Here is a 21,943-nt window from a genome sequence, read left to right on the forward strand (position 1 = left end):
GGCTGACTGGACTGAGACTCAGGAGATCTGGATTCAGTCCCCAGCTCTGCCCCTGATTCCCTGTGTGACCTGGGGTAAATCACTTAATCTCTGTACCTCAGTGCCCCGTCTATCCTGTCTCCCACCCTTTGTCTGTCTTGTCTTTGTAGACTGTAATCTCTTGGGAGTAGTATCTGAGTCTCACTAAGGCCTAGTACAATGGGCCCCTGACCTCAGCTGGACCCTGGAGGCATTAGTGTAATATAAATAATATGAATAAAATATTCATTCCTGTTATTCCTGTCGCCCTCTCCTTGACTAATGCAACCTGCAGACGTTTTTCACTCTGTCTTCATGTGCTAGAAGGCCCACATCACAGAACTGCCCTGTGTCATTTCAGGCCTTGAGCTCAGCTGGATGAGTGGAGCAGCCCGGAGATTGAAATGCCCTTTATCCCTGAAGAGGGCAGGCACCCCAGGTGATGGCTGCGGCAAAGCTGACAGGGTAGTTTGTAAAGGAGTCAGTTGCGTATTCACTTACAGGCACCTGCGCTGCCCTTCTGTCTCCCAGCCCAGAACACCAGCCCTCAAGGGTGCTGAAGAGCAGTGCTCCTCTCGCCAGCAAAGAATTTAACCCCCCTTTTTCTAATGCTCTCTAACCTTCTGGGTTGCAGGCTCCCTGCCATCCTTTCAGCTGGCTTAAACCCTCTCTGAATCCTTCCAACTAGCTTTCTCGCCTCCTCTTTTGTTCCCACTCCAGCAAAGCACTTCAGCGCCTGCTTCACTTTAAGCAACTGTGCTGTCCAGCTGAAGTCAATGGGCTTAAATTTAAGCAAGTACCTAAGAGAGAAAAACCTCGGGCGTTTCTCTCTTAAGCTTTCTTCTTTCTCTCTCTCTCTCTCTCTCTGTCTCCTAGATTGCTTCTCTCTAACTACCTGTTCCTCCATCTTCCTCTTTTTTCTTTAACCCTTATTATAGCCATTTGTTTCTCTCTCTCTCTCTGCTTCTCCGCCCATCCCTCCTCCTTCCAGCTCTGTCTCTCTCTCTGCCTCCTACACAGCTGACTGTGCTTGCAAACAGGTTGCACAAAAGGCATAGGGTTCTCCCCTTATCACTTCTTTGTTTAACAACCAGTGCTGTTTCAAGGGGGCTGGCCTGCCAAGAAAGCAGCTTCCCAGCTCAGAAAAGGGTCTGCAAAGAGGGAGACGAGATAATGACACCGATGACAAAGAAAAAAAAAAACCCTTCCAAATTTCTGCCTCCCTGGAAAGTCTTCAGCATCAGTCCTTGATGCTGCAGCTTCTCCAAGGTCAGTGCAGTAGGAGCCATGCAGTGCTACTGATGTAACCGCCAATCCCAGCCAATAGAATAGGGCCCATATCAGGAATGAAGCTCTCCCCCACACCCCACTTGCTCACAGAATTACATCTGAGCCCCCAGAGGATTAGAAACTAAATCGATTCCTGCCTCCCCTGCCTGTGCAGACTAAAGATCCATCCATCCTGCACCAAACAGAATGGATGAGTCACCATCAGCTTTACTGTAATGTGCCAGAATTATAAAAGGCCTGTTTCTCACCCCTCCACCCCCAAGCCTTATTATCCTCTCCTTGCTGATTTTAGGTTAAAAATAAAGGCAGGCGTAATTGCAGGGTGGAGTAGACAGTGCAATATCGAACATGCTCAGGCTCATGTGGGGATCTCTTTTCCAGTGTGCTGATGGAGCTGTGTGAATGGAGTACAAGTTGTGTGGACTCCCTGGTAGTACATTGCTAAATGCATGGATTTTGTTTCCATTCTTGCTATATAGTCATGGCATGCAGACAGAGAAATTGGATAAACATAAAATACGCTTGCAGGAAGGTTGCAACGTAACACTACTTCAGGGGTGGGCAACTTGTGGCTCCGGAGCCACATGCGGCTCTTCAGAAGTTAATATGCAGCTCCTATAGGCACCGACTCCGGGGCTGAAGCTACAGGCACCAACTTTCCAATGTGCTGGGGGTGCTCACTGCTCAACCCCCTGGCTTTGCCACAGGCCCTGCCCCCACTGCATCCCTTCACACCCCCTCCCCTGAGCCTGCCGTGCTCTCGTTCCTCCCTCCTCCCCAGAGCCTCCTGCATGCCACGAAACAGCTGATCAGGAGGTGCGAGGAGAGAGGGGGAGGCGCTGATCTGCAGGGCTGTCGGTGGGTGGGAGGCGCTGGGAGCGGGAAGCTGATGGGGGGCTGCTGACGTATTACTGTGGCTCTTTGGCAATGTACATTGGTAAATTTTGGCTCCTTCTCAGGCTCAGGTTGGCCACCCCTGCACTACTTTATTTCTTAAGTTATGTCTACACTATAGCTGCTATAGCGGCACAGCTACAGCACTGTTGTGTAGATGCTTCCTACCTTGTTGGAAGGGATTTTTCTGTTGACATAGTTGATCCACCTCTCTGAGAGGCTGTAGCTAGGTCAATGGAAGAATCCCTCCATCAACCCAGCCACATCTACACTAGGGGTTAGGTCATTCGAATGGTGCTCAGGGCACAACATTTTTCACAGTCCTGAGTGGTATAGTTAGGTTGATTTAATTAAGTGTAGACCAGGCCTTGAATTCAGAATCACACACAAGAACTCTAAAACGGAGCGAGACAAAGCCGGCTGCTGACTAACCGCTTCTAGGCCCAGATCACACGCTTCCCTGTCTGCAAGCAAGACCAGGAAAACCTCGTGAAACTGAAAATGATCACCTACAATTTTCAATACACCACAATTCCATATAGCCCCAACTTCCATATTAGGGTAGGCCATGGTGTCACATTAGCACTGGAGAGTAGGGCCATTGCAGTGAGCTAGTATTCATAATCTAATGAAATCATTAAAAATCATCCTCAGGTGCTGACTCAGATTATGCACCAGCACAAGGGAGTAAGAGCCCCCACCCGCTTACCTCCCTACTTGGGCTTCCCAGACCTCAGGTTCAGGCACATGAGAGTCGGAAGCTACTAAACCTTTTCCGCACACCCTGGAGCAGGTGGGCAAGGAATGAGTGGGGCCTTGGTACCAAACCCCTATTCACTGGCCAGAGTAGCTGAGTCAGCACCGGAGGAATATAGTAATTTCCTGCCTGTATATTTGACCAGCAATAAATCATGACCGCAGCGGGAGGAACCGGGGAGGAATTGTGCCTTAGAGGGGTGTCTCTGAGTCACAGTCCCTCGTGGCTTTTCCTGGGATGCTGCTCAGGGCTACGTCTAAAGGCACAATCTAGTTCACTGGTATCATTAATAGAACAATAACCTGTATTGTGTAATGTGTGGGTGCAATAGTTTGCCTGCACACTGCACAATCCAGGTTCGGGGCCTGGGTACATACAGTATCTCTGAAACACAGCAGCCAACCAATGCACAGTGTGCTGCATAGCATTGGAAAAAGGAGGGAACCTGGGCTAAGCACAACAGGGCAAACCCCTACCCTTCCTATAAAGTCTCATAGGATTGTCAGTCTCCAGGCAGAGCAGGAAGGACCTGAGTTTTGCAGATCTTGCCCTAAAATCCCTATATTAAGATGCATGGAACTCAAGTTATCTTCCATAGAAGGATGAAATGCTAAATCAATGCTGCTAAAATCTGAACCTACAGTTCCAGGTAATCCCAATATTTAACACCCAAAGGGCGCCTTCTTCAGCCAGCACCTTCACCCTTAGCTAAAGGAGACCTGAAGCAGGAAGTCTGAGCCTTAAAAGTAGGGTTACCATCCGTCCGTATTTCCCCGGACACGTCCGGCTTTTGCGTCTCTAAATAGCCGTCCGGGAGGAATTGGTAACAAGGTTAAAATGTCCGGGGTTTTTTTCTCCCTCGCCTCCCTCCCTCCCTTCCATGCAGAGTATGGCTGCTGATTGGGCGGCTAGGCCGATTGACCCACTCCTATTGGCCTCCAGCAGCCAGAGCCCTCCCCTGCTCCCCCCTCCCTCTGTCTGTAGTCCTGTGTAACAGACAAACCGACCCACGTGGAGCCAGAATGGTAAGGGGAGTGGGGGTGGGCAGTTAGGGAGCGGGGGAGTGTTGGATGGGTCCCCAGCCTCCACCTGCCACCCCCCCTCCGTGCATCCCCCTCTCCGTGGGTCCCCCCCCCCGTCCCTGTCTGCCTCTCTCTTGTCTGCATGTGCTGGCTCTGACAGTACACGCAGACAACTGCTGTCTGCTGCCCCCGGGTCCTAGTGCCCCCATCCACTAATGGGAAGACAGGCTGCCCTTACCCTGCCCTTCCACCCTAGCCCTGAGCCTCTCCAACACCCCAAACCCCCCAGCCTTCATCCCCACACACCCTAATCCTCTGCTCCATCCCTGAGCCCCCTCCTGCATCATGAACCCCTCATCCCCAGACCCACAGCCCTCACCCCTGCATCCCCTCCTATCCCCAAACTCCCTCCCAATCCCCCTCCCCCCTTCCCACACACCCCCTCCTGCCCTCAAACTTCCTCCTAAAGCCTGCACCCCCTCCCTTTGCACCGCCTCTCACCCCCAAACTCCATCCCAGAGCCTGCACCCCTCACCCCCTCCTGCACACCCACCCCCTGCCCCAGCCCGGAGCCTGCACCCAGCACCCAAACTCTATCCCAGAACCTGCACCCCTCCTGCACCCTAATCCCCAGCCCAGGACCTGCACCCCAGACCTCCTCCCCCCACCCAACCCCCCTCCCAGAGCCTTAGGCAGGTGGGGTGGGGGGTTCTGGGCACCACCAAAATTTCTACAACCCTGCCACCCATGCGAGTGGATAAGGGTCAGGGCAGTCAGGGGACAGGTAGGGTCCTGGGGGGGGGGCAGTTAGGGTAGGGGCTTTTCAGCAGGGGACAGTCAGGGGACAAGAAGCAGGGGGGGTTGGGGTTCTGAGGGGAGCAGTCAGGGGGTGGGAAGTGGGAGGGAGTGGATGGGGCGGGGCGGGGCTAGGGCGTGGCTTCCCCCCCCCCAGTGTCCTCTTTTTTGTTTGTGGAAATATGGTAACCCTACTTAAAAGTGAAATTCACCCCTGTGCAGAGACCCATGCACCACTTAAGCTTTGAAAATAGGGCTTAAGTGGCACCAAAATACCCCTTTCTTCCAACACTATACAGTACCCTGTGCAGCAGTTGGCTGCACTACCAAGGTCTTGATCCCCTGTGGTGCAACATGGGGTCGACTGCTACACACATGGGCTACACACTGCGGGGTCAGGAGGACCATAATTTGGGATGAAGGGTGCTGTATAAGTGACTGATATTGTTTTGTTATTAATGCTACCAATGAGCTACAGTGTGCCTTTAGGCGCAGCTGTGAGCAAGTGGAGTAGCCTTAAGAGACGCTGTGACACAGAACCACACCTCAGAATTTCACCCAGGTTGCTTAAATCAAGAATCTTTCCCCAAACAAATTGCTCTCATAGCATTGGGAATTCTCTGGCATGAGTGTGAGCTATACAATGATTTATTTATCTGGATTTAGACACATTCTAGAAAAGCGCACTGCAGGTACCCTCAACATCACATAAAAATACCCCAGAATAACCATCAACCATAACAGAAACATGGTAATGCCATTCAGCGTGACCCACAACCAACGGATAAGGCCACTTACCCACTCAACTCACCTGCCTTCCTCAACAATGGTTTGTTGCCCTTACAGCCTGTTTCCAAATGCCTGGGAAAGAAGACACGTCCTGAAGATCATTGGGTTTGGCTTTTTCAGACAAAGTGGGGTGGAAGAAATTATAGAAGTGCAGGGCTCCCCATGGAGAATGCCCTGCCAGTAACCCCTTCTCATTCATGCCAATGTGGCTCCAGCCCTCAGCTGGGGCAGTGTGTCAGGGAAGGGGATGATCTCTCAGGGAAATAGGTAGATACATAATACTATGGCTCTAACCCTGAGGGTCTCCATGGAGGTTGTGAGCACTGACAACTCCCATTGAAATTGCTTATTTCTCATTGTTTGAAGTCAATGAGAGTTGAGAGTGCTCAGCAGTATTGGGCCATCTAGATCTATGGCTTATGCTATAGCCTGATTACTGAGAACAGAGCTTTATTCTCCTCACAATAGCTCAGTTACCAATATGTGGTTTTCAAAACAAGTAAGCCATCGCCACACGTCCTTCACTCTTATATCAACTTAGGCTGAGTTTTTCAGTTGCCTAGGGGAATACGGATACCCAATGTCAATTAATTTCAATAGCTTCCCCTGCGGGAGGGGGATGCAGGGCTCCACACGCTGCTTGCCGCTCCTCCAGGTACCTCCCCCGAAACTCCCATTGGCCGCGGTTCCCTGTTCCCGGCCAATGGGAGCTGCAGGGGGGCGTGCCTGGAAGCCAGGGCAACACACGGATGGAGCCCTCGGCTTCTCCCCCTCACCCCCCATGGCTACAGGGACGTGATGCCAGCTGGCACGGGGCTTGAGGGGGGCAATCCCGCCGGTGTAGTTTGCCCACCTCTGGCCTGGAGGTAGGCCGGGGGGTGGGCGCGGGGCGCTCGGCAGGCCACAGGAAATAGCCCCGCGGGCTGCATGCAGCCTGCAGGCCGCGTATTTGAGACCCCTGATTTAAATCAAAGCTAACCTTCTGTGACACAAAGGGCCACATTTTCAAATGGGCTGTTTCCATTTTGAGGATGCAATTTGCACATGAAAAAGTTGGCATCCAAAAATCCAAGTACTTGCTCCGCTTTGTAGGTGCAAGTCAGGGGATTTAAGGTGAAAGTATTTAGATTTTGTTCCCACAACAGGGAGGTTGGGACTCATCCCCTTTGAAAAAGCACCCCAAAGAGAACAACTTCTTGCAAACATCGAGTCAGCTTTGCAAGGGAAGATAGGTTGCTCCTGAGCTAAAAAGCAAAGCATGGTCTAGTTGTTAGGGAATGAGCCTGTAACTGGGGAAATCTATCCCTGCCACTGACTTTCTGTGTGACTGTCAGCAAATCATGTAACCTCTCTGTCTCAGTTTCCCCCATGTGAAAGATAAGAATACCACTACCTACCTCTCTGAGGTTTGGCAAGGCTACCCTGATGTGTATAAAAGGATTTAAGAACCTCAGATGGAAAATACCATAGTAGAAGTAGAAAAGCAGAGGGCTCCTAAGTGCTACAGTAATACACACAATAAATAGCAATCATGATGAATTACTGCTATCACCAAAGAGGTATTTTCTGAGGAGCCAGCAGAAGACTGAAAACCATCTGAGCATTTGATCAATATAACTGTGGAAGGTGCTGTGGAATACAGCAAACAAAATGTGGTCCTCCTTGAAATACTAGATTTCTCTAAAGCGATTTGAACAAAATGCTGTGCCAGGCAGGGCTGGCTTTAGGAAGTGCGGGGCCTGATTCGAATAGTTCGACGGGGCCCGCTGCCGAAGACCTGGAGTGAGTGAAGGATCCGCTGCCAAAGTGCCGCTGAAGACCCGGAGCGCGGGGCCCTCTTAGGCGCGGGGCCCGATTCGGGGGAATAGGCCTAAAGCCGGCCCTTGTGCCAGGGGGCGATACTGTTTCATGTTGCCATGTGAGGGGAGCAAGTAAACCTGGGCCAAATGTTTGAAACTAAATCTGAAACTACCTGGGTTTGGTTTTGTAGTAAATAGGAGACTACGCTCAGGCTGGCTGAAAGGGAGATAGAGGGTCACTGACCTTTCAGGCAAACCTGACCCAATTTCAAACTAACCAGAGGCAGAGTTAAGATTTCCAAGAGAAACTATGTGAATCTGGCAAGCGCACGTGACTGCTGAGAAACCATGGCGTGTTCAAGGATTCCACTGAGTTTTGCTTTGAGATTTTACAGTTTGATCAAAACTGAAGGTCATCCCAAAACTTGGGGATGTGAACCCAGCAAATGGAGCCCCCAGCAAACATTCCCATGATAGCACCAAGCTTTACACAGTGCCAGGAACTAGAGATTTAGTTACCCAAGGCTGCATCAAAAAGCTCCAGGACCCTTCTGTGAGAAGACAGAGATTGATCATATCATGAGAAACCAAAGCAACAGGTGTTTTTCCAAAAATCTGCCTCCTTTTCCCTTCACCTTGTGACATTATTCCTTCCCTCCTGCAGACACCTTTGCTCGTATGTCACTAGGGGTCAAATAGGTGGGGCAACAGCATAGGAGTCAGAACACCTGGGTTCTAGTCCCAGCCTTGCCATGAATTCAGGGTGACTTTGGGCAAGTCACTTCATTTCTCTATACCTCAGTTTCCCCCACTGCAAAATGGGGATGATGATGATGATGATGATTATGTGTACCCACATTTGTAAAAACAGTTTGAGAGCTACAGCTGAAAGGCGCCAAGGATGTCATTATCAGTCAGCCATCTAACTGTTCACCTCAGACTGCGAGCTGCCGATGGGAAAGGACAGATTTTGCAGGCGTGACTCGTTGGGCGTGCAGAAGCAATGAGATGTGTTGTTAACTGTGATAACAATGAGCATGTTTACTTCCTGCCAGAGCTTAATGGTTCCTAGGCTGGCTTCCTGCAGGACTTTTCCGTCCCTGCCTCTTATTCCCTCTGCCTCAGAGAGTTACCAATGCTTTTATACCCTGGTGTCAAGTATCAGAGGGATAGCTGTGTTAGTCTGGATCCGTAAAAAGCAACAGAGAGTCCTGTGGCACCTTTAAGACTAACAGATGTATTGGAGCATAAGCTTTCGTGGGTGAATACCCACTTCATCAGATGCATGTTTTATACCCTGGGTTGATGCACTGAGGATGTTCAGTGACAGCGCAGGCTATTTGCCCTACCCTCACGTCAGGCTGATTTCCATACCTGGCAGTCAGGCAGGGCCCTGGGAAGGGAAAGGGCCCGGGCCGTTACTTTCCTTTCTGCAGCCATTTCTGAGGGGAATTTTTCCCTCGGACACAAGGAGTAGCTTACATGACTGTTGAGAGTCCATGGATTGGCAGCTGGGGAGACCCTTTGAGCCAACTCGACTCCTAGCATGTTATCTCTGAGCAGCTCAATTTCAATCCACTGGAAGTCTATGGAGTCTCATGCTGCTTTAAGTCTGGCAGGTCAGCAGTCCCAGGTCTGGTGATGCAGCACTTTCAGGATGCTTTTCCACCCACTTCATAATGCAGGCCCATTGAGAGCAGACCCAAGATCATTAGAACAGCATAGGTGCAGTAAGCACCCTCATTAGTTCATGTCCAGCTTGTAAGTAGCTGGCCTTTTATAGTATGGGCATTCACAGATACAAGCTCTCATCACTGACGTGTGCTGTACATTGCTACTGCAGATTGTCTCTGAAAACATCTGCTCAATGTATAGCAAAAAAAGCTAACAATATTAGGAACCATTAGGAAAGGGATAAATAAGACAGTAAATATCCTAATGCCACTATATAAATCCATGGTATGCCCACACCCTGAATACTGCATGCAGTTCTGTTCAATCAAAAAGATATATTGGTATTGGAAAATATACAGAGAAGGGCAACAAAAATAATGAAGGGTCTGGAACAGCTTCCGTATGAGGAGAGATTAAAAGGACTGGGACTGTTCAGCTTGGAAAAGAGATGACTAAGGGTATGTCTACACTACGAGAGTAGTTCGATTTCACTTAAATCGAATATGTGGAATCGATATTACAAAGTCGAACGTGTGTATCCACACTAAGGACAGTAATTCGACTGTGTGAGTCCACACTAACGGGGCAAGCGTCGGCATTGGAAGCGGTGCACTGTGTACAGCGTTCCCGCAGTCCCCGCTGCGCATTGGAATTCTGGGTCGAGCCCCCAATGCCTGCTGGGGAAAAAAATGTGTCGAGGGTGGTTTTGGGTAACTGTCATCATCCAACCATCACTCCCGCCCTCCCTCCCTGAAAGCGCCGGTGGGCAATCAGTTCGTGCACTTTTCTGCTGAGTGACAGTGCGGATGCCACAGCACTGCGAGCATGGAGCCCGCTGCGACCATCGCTGCAGTTATGGCCGTTGTCAACACCTCGCACCTTAATCAGCCACCTTTTCCAGAGGCAGATGCTGAGAAATCGGGCAAGGAGGCTACGGCAGCGCGGTGAGGACATGAAGTCTGAGAGTGGCACAGACCTGTCACAAAGCACGGGACCCCGCGCCGTGGACATCATGGTGGCACTGGGTCATGTTGATGCCGTGGAATGGCGATTCTGGGCACGTGAAACAAGCACGGACTGGTGGGACCGCATAGTGCTGCAGGTCTGGGATGAATCCCAATGGTTGAGAAATTTTCGCATGCGGAAGGGAACTTTCCTTGAACTTTGTGAGTTGCTGTCCCCTGCCCTGAAGCACAAGGACACCCGGATGCGAGCAGCCCTGACTGTCCAGAAGTGAGTGGCCATAGCCCTCTGGAAGTTTGCAACGCCAGACAGCTACCAGTCAGTCGCGAACCACTTTGGCGTGGGCAAATCTACCGTGGGGGTTGCTGTGATGCAAGTAGCCAACGCAATCGTTGATGTACTGCTGTCAAAGGTAGTGACCCTGGGAAACGTGGAGGTCATCATAGATGGCTTCGCCGCGATGGGATTCCCAAACTGTGGTGGGGCTATAGATGGAACTCACATCCCTATCCTGGCACCGGACCACCAGGCCAGCCAGTACATTAACCGAAAGGGCTACTTTTCAATGGTGCTGCAAGCACTGGTGGACCATAGGGGACGTTTTACCAACATCAACGTCGGATGGCTGGGCAAGGTTCATGACGCTTGTGTTTTCAGGAACTCTGGTCTGTTTAGACGGCTGCAGGAAGGTATTTACTTCCCGGACCACAAAATAACTGTTGGGGATGTGGAGATGCCTATAGTGATCCTCGGGGACCCAGCCTACCCGCTAATGCCCTGGCTCATGAAGCCCTATACAGGCGCCCTGGACAGTGAGAAGGAACTCTTCAACTACCGTCTGAGCAAGTGCAGAATGGTGGTGGAGTGTGCTTTTGGACGTCTCAAGGGGAGATGGAGAAGCTTACTGACTCGCTCTGATCTCAGCGAAACCAATATCCCCATTGTTATTGCAGCTTGCTGTGTGCTCCACAATCTCTGTGAGAGCAAGGGGGAGACCTTTATGGCGGGGTGGGAGGTTGAGGCAAGTCGCCTGGCTGCTGATTACGCCCAGCCAGACAGCCATGCGATTAGAAGAGCCCAGCGGGACGCGCTGTGCATCCGGGAGGCTTTGAAAGCTAGGTTCCTGAGTGAGCAGGGTAACCCTGTGACTATTTAGTTTGTTTACAGAGAAGCTGAACCTGCCCCCGTTTCTTTACCCAGTGAATGTTCACTATCCTCTCCAGTTTCATATCCCGTTCACCCCCTTCCAACCCACGCTTAAAAAATAAAATCACTGAAAATTTGTTAATGAACAACGTTTTCTTTATTACTGTTTTCGCGGTAAAGTGTTGAAACTGGGACACAGACTGTGGTGGGGAGCGGGCGTAGTGTAGTGATGCAGAGGACGCTTCTAAACTCGAGGAATGACAGGCTCCTGCTTCTAGAGTGGTCCGCACTGGTGGACTGATTGTTTCAACAGAGCCCGCCACTTCTCCTGTTCGGGACTCTGTGTGTGGGGGCTATATGACTTTGTGGCAGGGGGAGGACGGTTACAGATCCCCTGCTGCGTGGCTCTGTGATCCAGGATAAGGACCGCTGCATAAGATCTCTAACCGCCCTCCCCCGCCACAAAGTCACATAGCCCCCCCACACACAGAAAATGAAAACCACCTCCCAGACTGACCAGGGTGCCTAGTGACTGCACTGAGTGTGTGACCTGCTGCTGAACCTGCCCCCGTGTCTGTACCAATCCCCTTCCCCCCATTCAAACAGACTGTCCTCTAAAAAAACATGATGGAAACAGTAATTAACAGAAACGTATTTTTTATTAGCAACTAGACAGTTAGGGGATGAAACTGGGATGGGGGCTTGGGTGAGGCGGGAAGGAAAGGACTTATCAAATTTTGGGGAATGACAGTCTTCTGCTACTTGAGCAGTCTGCAGGGGTAGAGTGACAGTTTTCACGGACTCTGCAGCCCCTCCTTCTTGGTACTTTGGGTGAGGGGGGTATGGGACTTTGTGGCGGGGGACGGTGGTTACAGATAGACTGCAGCGGGGCTCTGTTCTCCTGCCTCCGGTCCTGCAGAACATCCACAAGGCGCCGGAGCGTGTCCGTTTGCTCCCTCATTAGTCCAAGCAGCGTTTGAGTCACCTGCTGGTCTTCCTGCCTCCACCTCTCCTCCCGTTCGCTGTGTGCTCGCTGGTATTGCGAGATGTTCTCCCTCCACTGGGTCTGCTGGGTTGCCTCGGCTCGGGAGCAGCACATAAGTTCTGAGAACATGTCGTCCCGTGTCCTTTTCTTTCTACGCCTAATCTGCACCAGCCTCTGGGAGTCTGATGACCGGGTAGGTCGGGAGACAGTCACAGCTCTGGGATGGGAAAAAGGGAGTGAATTCCTCAGAAAGATAGACTATTTTCTTTGTTCACCAAAAAATTTCTCTCTGTGAACAAGACCATTCACAGCACCTATCACATGCGTGCTCAGGACAAGGTTGAATTTTCGGCCTTCGCATTCAGTGCCCGGGGTCTTGCAGTGCAGATCACACAAGCGGAACAGGACAGCGGAATTTGGGTAGCAGGCTGACATGGTAAACCGTAGACTTGTGGCAGCTTAAAACTTTAATAATAGCACTGCCCTACTTTCACGTTCAAAGCAATGCTCCTAGCGTTGGCCAGTTCCTGCTGCCAGCAATCCGGCAAGCATGAACTCTGCCCCTGTCCCACCCCCTCGCGGCTGTCCCCGGGAAAGATCCCTCTATGCTGCCCCTCTCCCACCTCCACCGCATGGCTGTAAACCGCTGGTTACAGTTCTGTAAAGGAACAGGCAATCAATCCCAACACTAACATTCCCCTAATTCAAAGCAGGTTACCATGAGCGACATCACTCTTATGAGGATTTCAGACAGCGACAAAGAACGCATGCTTCGTGAAAGCCTGCAAAGACCAGGGCCGTATGCCGCCATGCTGTGCAAGGCAATGATACCGGAGTACTTGATGATAGCCTGGCGCGGAAACATTTCATACTACGGAGGACACAACAAGGCCGCTCTCCCAAGGAACCTCTTTCAAAGGCTTTCCAATTACCTCCAGGAGAGCTTCATGGAGATGTCCCATGAGGATTTCTGCTCTATCCCCGGACATATAGACCGAATTTTACTGTAGCTGCACTGGCAAGGACTAAACAGTAGAGCGCCTAGGGCAAACCAATCAAGATAAACCGGACATTGTTAGATTTTTTTGCAGCAGTTGCACTGCCAAAGACTAAAACTTTAAGTGCCTAGGACAATCTAATCATGAAAAACCCACAGTTAATATTAATGTTCTGTTCAAAATAAATGTTTACATGTTTAAAACACTTACCGGCTGATCCTTCCCCTGATTCTGGGTCCGGGTTAATGCCTGGGGACGGTTGGTAGGGGATCTCTCAGGGTGAAGAAGAGATCCTGGCTGTCTGGGAAATCAGCGTTGTAAGCGCTGTCGACTGCCTCATCCTCCTCATCCTCTTCCTCATCTTCCCCGTCCACTACCATCTCCGAGGAAGCGGGCGTTGACAATATCCCATCCTCAGAGTCCACGGTCAGTGGTGGGGTAGTGGTGGCGGCCGCACCTAGGATGGAATGCAGTGCCTCGTAGAAATGGCATGTCTGGGGCAGGGATCCAGAGCGTCCGTTTGCCTCTTTGGTCTTCTGGTACCCTTGTCTCAGCGCCTTGATTTTCACGCGGCACTGTGTTGCATCCCGGCTGTATCCTCTCTCTGTCATGGCTTTTGAGATCTTCTCGTAGATCTTTGCATTCCGTCTTTTTGATCACAGCTCCGAAAGCACGGACTCATCGCCCCACACAGCGATGAGATCCAAGACTTCCCGATCAGTCCATGCTGGGGCCCTCTTTCTATTCTGAGATTGCATGGTCACCTCTGCTGGAGAGCTCTGCATCGTTGCCAGTGCTGCTGAGCACACCACGATGTCCAAACAGGAAATGAGATTCAAACTGCCCAGACAGGAAAAGGAATTCAAATTTTCCCAGGGCTTTTCCTGTGTGGCTGGTCAGAGCATCCGAGCTCGGACTGCTGTCCAGAGCATCAACAGAGTGGTGCACTGTGGGATAGCTCCCGGACAGGGTTACCATTCGTCCGGATTTACCCGGACATGTCCTCCTTTTTGTGCTAAAAATAGCGTCCGGGGGGGAATTTGTAAAGCACTCAAAATGTCCGGGATTTCCCCCCTCCCCCGGCAGAGCAGAGCGAGCGGCTGGGAGGGCTGCAGGAAAGTCCCGGGCTGGACTCAGGAGCAGCTGTAGAGGAGCTCCTCCTCCCTCCCTGCATTCTGAGCAAGTGTATCAGCACAAAGTGCAGCCCTCCCCTTTTGCAACTGGGAGCGGTTTCTGCCATGCAGCGTAGCAAAACGGGAGCGAGAGCACTTTGTGCTGATACAAGGGCAGCTCTCCCCTGCAGCCCGGTCCGGCAGCACTGTGCAGGGCCAGGGACCGGGTTTTGTTGTGCTGGGGAGCTTAGCCACGTGTCCGGCTCGCACAGAGCCCAACACCCTGTTCTGAGCAGCAGGGTAAGGGGGCCAGGGGGCAGGAGAAGGGGCAGGGAGGTTCTGGAGGGGGCAGTCAAGAAACAGGGGGGGGGCTTTTTGGGGGGAGTGGAAAAAGTTTTGGGCAGTCAGGGTACAGGTAGGGGGTAGGGTCCTGGGGGGCAGTTGGGGGGGGTCTTAGGAGGGGGCAGTTAGGGGACAAAGAACAGGGAGTCTTAGGTAGGGGGTGGGGTTCTGGAGGGCAGTTAGGAGCAGGGGTCCCAGGAGGGGGCAGTCAGGGGACAAGGAGCGGGGGGAGGGTTGGGGGTTCTGGGGGGGCGGGAAGTGGGAGGGGCAGGGGCGGGGCTAGGGCGGGGCTCCTCCCGTCCTCTTTTTTGCTTGCTGAAATATGGTAACCCTACTCCCGGAGCTATTAGCGTCGATTTCCATCCACACCTACCCTAATTCGACATGGCCATGTCGAATTTAGCGCTACTCCCCTCGCTGGGGAGGAGTACAGAAGTCGAATTTAAGAGACTTCTATGTCGAACTAAATAGCTTTGTTGTGTGGACGGGTGCAGAGTTAATTCGATTTAACGCTGCTAAGTTCGACATAACCGCCTAGTGTAGACCAGGCCTAAGAGGGGATATGACAGAGGTCTATAAAATCATCACTGGTGTAGAGAAGGGAGCAGGGGGGGACCGATAGCTCAGTGGTTTGAGCATTGGCCTGCTAAACCCAGGGTTATGAGCTCAATCCTTGAGGGGGCCATTTAGGGATCTGGGGCAAAAAAATTGGTCCTGCTAGTGAAGGCAGGGGACTGGACTTGACCTTTCAAGCTCCTTTCCAGCTCTATGAGATGGGTATATCTCCATATATTATTATAAATGAATAGGGAAGTTTTATTTACTCATTCACATAAAACAGTGGTTCTCAAACTTTTGCACTGGTGACCCCTTTCACATAGCAAACCTCCTTATAAATTAACAATATATAAAAATGTGTTTAACACCATTATAAATGCTGGAGAAAAAGCGGAGTTTGGGGCGGCAGCTGACCACTCACAACCCCCTATGTACTAACCTCCCGACCCCCTGAGGGATCCCAACCCCCAATTTGAGAACCTCCTGACATAAAACAAGACCCAAGGGTCACTCAATGAAATTAATAGGCAGCACATTTAAAATAAAGAAAAGGAAATACTCCTTCACACAACATGCAGTCAACCTGTGGAACTCATTGCCAGGGCATATTGCAAAGACCAAAAGTATAACTGGGTTCATAAAAGAACTAGATAAATTCATGGAGGACAGGTCCATCAATGGCTATTAGCCAAGATGGTCAGGGATGCAACCCCATGCTCCGGGTGACCCTAAGCCTCTGACTGGGATGCCGGGATTGGATGACAGGGGATGGATCACTTGATAATTGCCATTTTGTTTATTCCCTTTAAAGCATCTGGCATTGGCCACTGTTAGAAGATAGGATACTGGACTGTTGTCTGACCCAGTATGGCTATTCTTATGTTCTCATGCATACTACAGCTTTAAATTTCAAGCACTGTCTCTGTGAATTGAGACAGCAGCCATTTTGTTTTCAGAATGGCTATAGTCTGTATAGAAGAGGGACACACACTGTGCTCTCATGGAGATTTTACTTTTGTTCCTTTCTTGGTTTGGTGTTTGTGTGTGTGTGTGTGTGGTTTTATTAATTCCAAAAAATATAGTTCCTTCCAACTAACATATTTAGGTGCTCTTTGTGTACAGAAAAATGGAATTTCACTTCCACCATCGTGTTATATAACCTTGTGGCAAGAAGCAATAAAGAAGCTCTTAGTCTAGCTCTGCTAATTTGAGGAGGCGAAGACTCAGGGTTTCACTGTTTTAATACTCTGCCATTTGGGAGACTGGAACGGGAAACACAAGTTGGCTATTTCCTATCATATCAGCAGTAAATAATCCCACCACATCTCCCAAGGACATGAAATGTATAGTTGCCATGTGGCTAGTTATGCCAAAAAGCAGCTTCAGCTCAACTTTTCCTTTTTTGTCTTTTTTCCACATTGTAGGAAGGAAACAAAACCTATAACAAAACCTCAACCAACCCAATATTTTAGATTTCAAGGATTCTCCCTGCAGAATTATAAAGCACTTTCCAAATTCTACAGAAGTGACCCAATTCACTGCTGCCATACACCTTGGGTGGATATAAAATGTGCAAGGTGAACGTAAAAATCCCCCATAGGTTTTCTATGCTTAAAAATGTCATTACTTTAAAATCGGATATCCTGGGGCCTCTCACAAATAGAATCAATGTCTTCATCGCACCTTGGAAAGCTGGAAATCTCCCTTTATACAATGGGATAAATCTCTGGTTTCTAGACCTTCAGAGTCATGAGATATTAGACTTTAAACCTGCCCCTGGACCAGGACTGAATATTGCTCATCCTGGGCCTTGAATCACTAATATTTTGAGAATTTGGAGGAAAGAAGGAAACTGGTGCCCAGGTTGATTGGTTTTAAAATTATGGCGGTCTTGGATGGTGCAGGGATCTGGAATGTTGGAAGTAATCTCGGAGGAGATGGATTAATGGGCAGAGTGCAGGTGAGGCAGTCAAAGGCACATGACCAAGAATATTTACCACGTGGATATCAACCCCAGAAATGTGGCATATTGACACACAATGGATCCCTTCAACAGAGCAGTCCAGACTACCACCATGCTACGCAGCAGTATGGGTGAGGAAGGGAAGAAAGTTTTACCAGATCACACTCTGACTGATATGAAAACTGCTATGAAGACCGTCATTGTCAAGGCAGAGATGGAACCTCTGTTTTTACCACCTCATCTTGAAGGCTTTACACTCAGGGAACTCCATTTATTTACCTGGGACACTGGAGGAACTTGATGGTCCCTGCTAGAATTTGGTCACAGCCTGGGTAATGTAAACCTGAGGCTTAGACCATCGAGCCATCTCGACATCCTGACAGTATTCGCATCCCCCAGAGCTTTTCCTGTTACCTTATTACCTGGCAGCCTTCATTATGCACGGTGATTGCTCCTGCCTATTTAACAGACATACCCTCTTTATTTCTTGGTGACATCCGGCATTTCCCCAGCACGCCCCAGAGCCAGCCAGATGACGCTAGCCTCTGAGACTTGCACTCCTGAAGAAAAATAGTGCTTATGTTTCTGAGGATGTGCTCTTGATTTCTGGGAAATCTGCAGGAAGGTATAATTGACAGAGGAGGATGGAGAAGCCACCAATGTCTTAAAGCCCATTGAAGAGTCACCCCAACAGCTTTCTTTTGCTATTGCACATTAGAGGCCATGTATGTTCTTTTAACCTTGACTTAATAGATCAATGTCAATTGCAAAGCCTCCTTTATAGCCTACGATTTCCCCTTCCTGTTTTTAGCCTCATGCCATGTTGCGTCTGACTCCACTCAGTGTTTCCCTCAGTGCGGGAAGCTAGGTGCTCAGAGTGTCTCAGGAAAAGCTCACCTCTGCTCACCCGTGTCTATGTTCCCTGCTTCGTAGTCTCCTTTGGCAGCTTCAGAAGGGAATAACCAGCCTCTCGTAGAGTACATGAGCCTGATGAGGGCAATCGCTCGAGATTTTCTGCTCGGTAATGGGTTTGCAGTGCTGATGCAATTGTAACCTACCAGCCAGAGTCAGTGTGCGTTACGTGTCCCCCTCAGCATTCGGTTCACAGAGCATATGAATGTGTTACAGCTCCCTGCTACAGTGTCTGGCTCTTTAGCTTTAGCTGTAAACACTCCTGCTAGTTCTGGTGCATCAGCCAAGATGGTGAGTGTCCATAAGTGCTGGAACTGGGGGTGCTGGCGCACCCCCTGGCTTGAAGTGGTTTACAGGGTCCAATGGCTCTCAGCACCCCCACTATATGAATTGTTCCCATGCCCTTGTAGGTGTCCCAGAAATTGGGATCCTGCTCCCTTTGAAATCAATGGCAAAACTCAGCAAGAATGGGATTCAGTTCCTTTGTTGTGCATTATGATCTACATGTCAGGCTTGCAGCGTCACCTGTCTGCTACTTCTCTGACTGATCTCATGAGATTTTTCTTGTGTGCTCAACCCTGAATGGCAGATTGTGATTTCCAGGGGATTGACAACACTTTATCCCCCTTCATGAAGCCCTTCCTAGCCCTCAAGTCTGCTTCTTGATTGTAAAACAGCAAACTCTTCTCCCTCTCAAGTACAGTGAATCACAGACCAGAGAAAGGGGAAGGACAATCTCGGACACTGCAAAATAAAATAAAATAAAATAAAACAACCAACCTGCCTCTGACAGCTCTGTTTAGCATATTAATGTTCCTAATAACTAGTCCCTTCTGTTCTCCCTTAATTGAGTTCTGGACTATATAATGCCCTGTGTCACCAGCAATTCCCCTATTAGCTGTGCTGGGGCAGACAAAAAGATTGGAGGAGCGATTTTGAATCCACAAAACAAGATCCCAAATTTTACACTCTGTGGATTACAGACACAGGCCTAAATCTGTCGCTCTGCATTTGAAATCAATGAATCCACTGCGGATATGGATTCAGATTGAGGCTAGGACTGGTAGCTGAGAAGAGCACACATCCCCTGGGGCAATGCACACCTGTGATTTACCAAGCTAAGCAACAAAAGATTTGCACACTCTCTCTCTCTCTCTCTCTGACACAGTGCTAATGCCAATAAAGGATCTACTGAAGAGCACATGACCAGCCTCCATTGCCTCATCACTCTATGTTAATTATAACCCACACAACACTTGGCTATAAAATATCCCTGCTCCTGGCTGCAATGATTTTCCCGACTCCCAGCCGGAGGCTTGACCAAACAGAATAGATGCCATTGTGCCAGAGCGCTAGCCGAACTGTGGCCTGGCAGCCAGCCAGAGGAGTGTGTGATAATAAAGGAACAAGACTCCCGAAGAAAGTGCATGTCTATGAGCGTCTGAGATTGTCCTTGGCATGTCTCTGCCATGCAACAGGGTTAAAAGATTAATCGTGTTGGGAGCCTGGCCCCTCACCCAGAAAGGAAAAAAGAAAACAATGAAGGTCAAAACCATGAAGGTCAAACTTCTAGATGGTGAATAGTGACCAAGTCATCTCAATCCCTCCTGTGTCTCCTTATGCCATCCCTACACCAACCCCCCCCCCTTCAGATGGAAATGCCATGGGCAGACCCAGGCTCTTGCCCCCTGCTACCTCCATGCAGGAGGAGAAGTTTGCACAGGATGGCATCGATTCATGGATAATAACTGTCCCCTACCTACCTCCGGGCTCCGTGTGATCCTGGTTCTGATGGATATGCACACGCAACTTAATTAGGAGCAAAGAGACCAAATCTACAGGCATTTTCACACTTCTATTGTGAAGATACACAGACAAAAAGTGGAAGCAAAAGCATCTGAATAGATAAAAACCTCTTTCCTAAAACACTCCAGAAACAGTACATTAAACACACATTCTTACCATCTGATTCCTAAAGAGAGACATTTCCCTACAATAATCAATATATCGGTGCCTCTTTGCAGCCATAGGCTAGGTGATTCCAACTTTGTCTGTGTCCTTGCTACGTCCCCCTCATTTGTTATAACCTGCTATGACAGCTGAAAGGAAGCTATATTGTAGCTAGCATCTGTAGTCCATCTCCTTTACTTTGGCAGACTCTGACACATAGCTGTTTCTAGCACAATGGGGGGGGGGGGAGGGGGAGAATGCAAATGATTTTTTTTTCAAAATGTCAATAGCAACTAATTGGGTCGATGGGAATTTCAAAGTGTATTTGTTTGTTTAGCATCCTGCCTGCAGGATTAATGACTAATTAAACTGAGAAATGAAACCGTCAATGCAGAATGCAAATGAGAATGAACAAGATAATCCATTCAAGACAAAAAAAAATGTACAGCTAGAATCCAAAACAAAGGCTGGCAATTTGTTTTTAAAAGGCCCCGTTTCCCTTTTTCTATTGAAGAGATTTTAGCTGATGATGCAGTTTAAAAAAAAACGGATTTCCTAATCTAGCCATCTGTGTTTTTATCTCGTTAAAACCAGGTCTGTATTTCCAGCATGCTGCTGCCGCTCTCCCTTTCTAATCCGGTTTTAGGACAAATGCTAAATGTCCCCCCCAGAAATCACAGCGGAAATTCTTGGGAGCATCCTCAGCTATAATTATGCAATAGTGGTACCTCCTGCAAACCAAGCAAGCGAAGGAAATAAGCAAGTGACAGAGCCAGTTTGTCCATCTGGATTTTAGGCACATGCAGCGCTCACACTTGTGTGAATGTCTCCCCTTGCTATCTGACCTTCAGGGAGTAAGGCATGACATATGAGAGCAGTTTGGAATGGAAGGCATTCAAAGTGAGCTCTCCTCTGCATTCGCTGTTGTTTTGGCCAGACTGCCCTGCCTGTGTGGGTAGAGACAAATGCATCAATAGAGACAATTACTAGCAGTCCAAACACATTTGGCATGGCAGTCCCATGACCTGCCTCACACAGAGCTGCAGAAATGAGCACACACACCTTTAACAGGCAAATCCAGATCTCTCTCTCTATATTCACCTGCATGCAAGCACTCTCTTTCCCCCCTCCCTCCCACACACACTGCCTTCCACAGACTCAGGCCTGTGTGCTCCTCTCTCCCTCCTTGGGTCTGGCATGTATGGAAGGGTAGGTAAGAAAAGCAGCAGCCCCTACCTTCTCTCCCCAGACTGTTGTTTGTACAAGTCACACCTTGGAAGCTGGATGTTCTGCAGAGAGGAGGGAGGGAGGACGGAAGAGGGAAAAAAACACCTTGGGAGTTTCCCACAATGCATCGTTGCAGTCTGCATGAAGCGGAGGAGATGAGATGGGAGGGAGAGTGGGCAGACCAATCAGAAGAGAGGGGCCAGGATGCTGGAGGAAGAAGGGATGCGGAGGACTGGCCAAGAGGGGGCAAATGGGGAGGTTAGGAGTGGGTCATCTCAGTCTCCTGAGTCCTCATTACTCCCCCAGGAATGTGGAATCCGGGTCACTGCCCCAGGAATCCTTTTCTCTCCCAGACCAGCTGATTGCTCGCAGCCAGGACTGGCTCTGTGGCTAGGGGCTCTCCCCACAGCACAGCGCTGAACTTCTGCCTGCCATGAGGAGCAGCAGCTGCTGCATTATCTCTCTCCGTTTGGAATCCCGAGCGTGCTTGCAGCAAACTGGATTCCTTGTGGTGAAGAACACCGAGGGGTGGTGGTGGAGGGTGCATGAGGAGTGTTATTCTGGATTGCTCAATAAAACAGGACCCCACATGGGTGGGTGGGTGGGGGTGTGAGTGAGAAGGGGAAAGGGGGTTTAATCCAGTTCATCAAAACTAGATCCCCCCCCACCAAGAAATGGATTCCCAAGTGTATACGCATGCTGGGGGCAGGGGATGCATTGCAATATGGATTGTCATATAAAACTAGATT

The 21,943-nt window shown here is 49.7% G+C and overlaps 1 protein-coding gene across 1 annotated transcript in view; it reads right to left on the minus strand.

Moving 5' to 3' along the window:
- CEND1 (cell cycle exit and neuronal differentiation 1) overlaps positions 1-21,638 on the minus strand; it is a 34,911-nt gene extending 13,273 nt beyond the window's left edge. Inside the window, exon 1 of the mRNA XM_005290608.4 lies at positions 21,204-21,638. The gene's annotated coding sequence lies outside the window, so the exon portion shown is untranslated. The remainder of the gene's footprint in view (positions 1-21,203) is intronic.
- Between the last annotated feature and the right edge of the window lie 305 nt (positions 21,639-21,943).

This window comes from Chrysemys picta, chromosome 4 (assembly GCF_011386835.1).
Source record: "Chrysemys picta bellii isolate R12L10 chromosome 4, ASM1138683v2, whole genome shotgun sequence".
Taxonomy (NCBI): Eukaryota; Metazoa; Chordata; order Testudines; family Emydidae; genus Chrysemys; species Chrysemys picta.